Source organism: Gouania willdenowi, chromosome 21, assembly GCF_900634775.1.
Source record: "Gouania willdenowi chromosome 21, fGouWil2.1, whole genome shotgun sequence".
Classification (NCBI taxonomy): Eukaryota; Metazoa; Chordata; class Actinopteri; order Blenniiformes; family Gobiesocidae; genus Gouania; species Gouania willdenowi.
In genome coordinates this window covers 6,294,960-6,300,604 of record NC_041064.1, presented here as the reverse complement: position 1 = coordinate 6,300,604, position 5,645 = coordinate 6,294,960, and the positions used below count along the sequence as shown (strand labels likewise).

Sequence of the window (5,645 nt, the reverse complement as noted above, 5' to 3'; positions counted from 1 at the left end):
GTATTTGCGATCAACGTGTCTAAAGTTAAGCCCACTACGAGTTTTATCCCACAACCCAATACTAGTGTATGTGCAAGAACCGCTACTGCAAACCCAAGCTCTGCCCCGGAACCGAAGATGCAGCCAGGCCAGCAGAAGGAGCAGGGGCCAGGGAGGCCAACCCCCCCCGCCCCCCACGGCCGAGCACCCCCCCAGCCACCCCCAAGATCTCAAGCCTAGAGGCAGCCACAGCCCCCAACATACACACCCGAGAAAGCCCCAAGGAGCCGAAGACCCAAGGCCACCAACCCACTCCCACCCACACTCCCGTACCCAACCCCCACAGAGCCCCCCCGCCCGAGACCCCAGCAGAGGAGCAAAGACAGGGCCAGAGTCAGCAGGACCCAGAATAGAAGCAGCACCGGCAGCAGCTCAGATATTTTCATATTTGAACTAGAGATTATTTTTGAGAAAGTGAAAGTATAGAATAGGGTACGTTTCTTTGAGGAAAAACAAATAATAATAATAATAAAAAAAATGATTTTAGTCAGTAATGTTTTATCAATTACTAGATATTTCAGGCAACCCCAAGGTTGAAAACCCCTGCACTAGGTGCCATTACGGTACTTCTCAGTGTTATTTTTTATAAGTTTCTCAGCAAACATCTAGTGATTGTTCATTAGTTGTTTACACATTACAGATGTAAGATGTTTGTGCATGTTTTTGCATCTAATTAGAACAGATGTTGTGCCTTTGAGGTAATGAGATAATGACTGGCACTGGTTGGACTTGGTGGGGCTGGGGGGTCGGATAGATTACTACCAGCATGCAATAGAAATCAGTCTTTATGTAAATATAATGCCATGTTGCTGAGTGTCAGGGCATGCAGTGGCTAACGGGGTATTCACAATGCTTCATGTAGCAGTGGATTTGGTAATAATAGGTGGATACACTAGGATTTTCTTTCTCCTTCAAATTTTTGGTGGAATTTTTGTATTTTCTCCATTGTTTCTTTTACCCTCCTTATATCCTTGGGGTCAATTTGACCCCATTCAATGTTTATCATTAAAAAAAATAATAGTACTGGCTTAACTGATTACACAACACAATAAGCACAAACATCACATTTCACTCTCACCGTAAAACAGTCAACTCTTCCCCTTCTATTTCCCTACCCTGACTCCCTCTTCCCTGTTCCCTTCCATTCACTTCTTTTTCCCCCTTTTTTTCTTTTTTTTTTGTTTCCCTTTTTTAAGTAGAAAAAAATTATTAAGAAATAAATAGTAATAGTTTATATTTTCTTTGCTTCATATTTTGTGACTTTTCCTAATTCAATCTGTAAAAGTGATTGAGCATAAACTTATCATGATGATATTTTTCCAATGTGCTGAACACATATTGCACGCATTGGTGTTCCTCTGGGGTCAATTTGACCCCAACCTGTTTTCGCTGTGTAAATCCTGTCTATTGGTGTGACCTTACATCCCCATACCTGGAGGTAACTCTAAACCTGAAAGTTTGACCTGATGGTGGCGCTGCAGGAAAGGTCATATCATCACCACAACCAATACGGTTCATACTCTTGTGGTCATTAATGTTGTCAGTAAATTTCAGAAGATTTGAATAAAAATCATTTTCTGGAGGCAAATATCAATGGGGAGAGATTTGTCTCAAAAATATTCAAATATATTCACACTTTTTCAGATTTTTATTTTTTTCTTCTTCTAGATTTTCTCGTGGTTTTCTAGATTTTCACTTATTTTTAGATTTCCCACATGCATTTTTTCTAGATTTTCACACATTTTTGGACTTTTAGTGTCTCTTTTTAGATTTTCAAATGTGTATTTCTAGATGTTTAAATTTTTAGATTTTCACATTTTTCAGAAACGTTAGACACACAAATTACACATGTGAAAAATCTGACAAAAGTGATAATTGTGGATACTACATATCTGTGAATATTTATCTCCCCATAAATAATGCTGGGTTAAGAATGACCCGCAGGGTAAAAAGTGTTAAAAGTGTGTTTATTTTTCTGGATCATTTTGGTGGATGTTTTTCTCATTAATCAGCTCCATGGTGTCACTTTAGCTTTTCTACTTCATATATCTTTTTTAATATTTCATTAAATGTTTTCTACAATATTAAAACTGAAAAATCAGCATCAGTGAAGTGAAATATTGTCCTCGGTTAAACTATGTCTCATAATTAGCAGCTTTAATTTTGGTTCATGGAAGGTGATGGTGACTCGTGGAAAGTTGAGACATTTAACAAGTGTGTGGGCTTGTGTTGAAATGAGGCGAGGTTTGCAATAAAGTCATTCTCTATCACAGCACAAAACGTCATGAAAAAGGTGAGATTTCCATATGAACTCCACAGCCAGGATTCCAACCTCAGTAAACTACATCTAGACCTTTCATTATTTCAAATATGAAGCCACCCAATGGTTTTCCTGCTCAAATGGATTATTTTCTTACATCCTGAAGCAAATATTTTTACTCGGACCAATAAATCTCTTATTTTCTTCAGGCCGGTGGTTTTTGCTCCTATTTAGGGATTTTTTTGTGTGTGTTTGGTTGCTGTGTAGGTGCGATTGGAACCTGAAGAGCATTTATTCATGCAGTAAATCACGTCGGCATGCAGGTCTTTTTATATTCTCTTTAATGTACATTCTACCCTTTTTTGGAACAGGATTTAGGATTTTTAAACTGAACTTAAGTTGTTAAATTATTGGATTCCTTTGACAAGCTTTTGGCTTGAAAAATAGAATTTTAATAAAAGAGATTCTCGAGACAAAATACCTTGAAATAATTAAGGTTAGCTGTGGCATGACAGTGGGTTTCATGGTGGTTTAAAACATTTTTATTATCATAATTTTCTTTATAGCCTTTGGATTTTGATAAAAAAAAATAAATAAAAAAAAGTCACAAATAAATCCTTCAATTGAAAACTAAACTTTTGGCTTTGGGTGTGCTCTGCACAAGGAAAAGTAAGTTGATAAACACTGTATTTGATATACTGTATTAGATTTTAATGCTTTATCTCCCTCTTAGTCTGGTTTGGCTTGTAATGTGATTTATGACTGGCACCAAAACAACTCCCTCAGCATTACCCGACGGGGAAACACATTCACTTGCCACGTAGTTGTCACGAAACTTTTCATTGTCAAAGGAAAAATGCTGCTGTGAGCCAAATCTGTGGCCCAGATGCAGCACAATGAAGTTACTGTAACAATAACTCATGCAGACAGGCCAATAGATCACCAAGGCTGTCTTTGTGTATTTTTAAATTAAGGCACATGTAGTAGATGCAAGTGGAAAATTCAATAATTTCACTTTTTTTTTCTAAGCATGCAGTCATTCTGAACTTATGATGTAAAAAGAGTAGCAAACAAGAGTGACTCTAAGGAGAAACACAATATGAGAGACTAGCTGTAAGAAAGTAAGAGCTTTTTTTTTTAATATCAATTCATGTATTCAAGAAATGTTACCTCGAGCTGTAAAGATCTGTTCTTTCCATCCCTGTTGGTTCACCTATATCTCTCCATACAACAATTACAGCCATCTGTGAGTAAAACTGTGACAGTGAATACCTACCTGCTAAACGTGCTAAATATATCACCACTGCTGCATCCCACAATGACCTATTCACATTTTTTCCTCACACTATTTCGCATGTTCTGATAGAGGAGCCTGGATATTCATTAGAAGCTAACAGGCTAACTAGATTGCTGGTGAATTTTGGCCAGTTTGACCATTTAGTGTTGAAAAAACAAAATCTGTTTGACAGAAGCTCACAAAACACACTCAATATGAATGAAAATTGCAAAAATGTAACTCCTTCCTGAAATAATAATAAGTCAGTGGATTCTAAGCTATCCAACGTTGAGTCACACATAGAAATCAAATAATATTTGAAGAGGTTATGGCCGTTTGAATGTTGTTGTCCCTCACTGAAGTACACAAGGCAGAAAGATTCTAAGTTTTGGTTGGTTGTGAACAGCTGTTTGAACTATTTTAATGCAATTTATCCACAGGTAATATCTTTATGTTCAGTATATTGGTGAAATTAAACGCAGTGCAAGTGTTCAGAAACGGTTTCACTTTTAGGAACCGCTTGTATCGCCATTGTAATTACCAGGTAAAATGAAAAAAGTGGTATAAATAAAATAGTGGATGAACTGACGTGTTTTCCGCTTGTTTGACTCAATGCAGTGGTAAGAAAATAAGAATGGAATACAGTCTTAAATGGATTATTTCTGTGGTCAAAGAAGTGAGAAGTAAGCAGTGTGTGTGTGTGTGTGTGTGTGTGGCGAACAGCTCTGATGAGTGTTTCAAACAGATGACTTTAGATGACTTTATGATGTACTCTGCTGCTGCTGCCATAAACACACACTCCTAATCAGAATAGATGCTTATGTAGCCACGTGTTGTACTTCAAAGGGCAGTTTATTGACCCAAACCATTAGCCAAAGAAAGCCGGTGTCATGGTCTGAGTTCACATCGTACTGAGACTGTATGGCACATGCGCACTACCAAAAAATAAATTTTTGCTAAAAAAATTTTTTTATTCGTTTTGTTTTCAAAGTGAACGTACACGTTTTAATTGTTTATTGGATTACGTTAGGGTTAGGGGTTATAATAATGCATTAATTTTATATGGAGCTTTATTGGACACTCAAAGATGCTTTACAGAATTAAGGGATTATTCTTTCACTCCACACTTAGTGGTGGTAAGCTACTGTTGTAGCCACAGATGCCCTGGGGCAGACTGACGGAAGCAAGGCTGCCATAGTGCGCCATTGGCCCCTCCGACCACCACCATCACTCACTCACACACTACATTCATACTAGGCAATGTGGGTAGAGTGCCTTGCTCAAAGACACAATGACAGATACCACTGGGGTGACTGCCACCCCACTGTGGCACCTGGAATTCTCAGTGGTCTTCCATCCAACTACTAACTAGGCCCAGACCTGCTTAGCTTCCGAGATCTAACGGGATCGGCCAATGGGAGGCTGGTATGGCCACGATATACAGTAATCTCAGTACGGAGGTAAACTCAGACCGTGACACCAGTATATATGGTTATCTGAAGCATGGAGTGCTTATCTGACGATACGATTCATGATTTTCATGCCACAATATGATATATCCTGACACTGAATAATACAATACACATCGCAATATGAATATTAAACAATTTTCCCCTTTAAAAGTACAAAGTGATATTCAATACAATTTATTTTTATTTTTTATTGTATGTTTATCAAACTGTCAAATTCCATTTGTCAAAAAAGTTCAACTTTTGCTTCTCCAACAGATTCTGATTCTGTTAAGTTCTTAAATTATTTTCTTTGAAACTAACCACATACATCTATCAAACTGTCCAGTATATTTTATGAAAATAAAATCAACTTCCCAAGGTAAAATGCATTGATGAGTGAGGTCTAATGTGGTTCACTAACACTTAGTGACTGGGTGTTTACGGGCTATGCATACCTTAAAAAACTACATGATTAAAATAATCAATTTGAAATTTTTTTTGGAATCGATACGATAATATTGTGCAAATATCGCTGAATCAATTTTTTTTTTTACATCCTTAAAAATAACAATTGTCCGTGAAAAAAAAGAAGTGTTTTTGTCCTTTTTCTCCATCTCAT

General features: G+C 37.3%; 1 pseudogene; it reads right to left on the bottom strand.

Moving 5' to 3' along the window:
* Positions 1-4,896: 4,896 nt before the first annotated feature.
* Positions 4,897-5,014, bottom strand: LOC114455764 (uncharacterized; annotated as a pseudogene).
* Between the last annotated feature and the right edge of the window lie 631 nt (positions 5,015-5,645).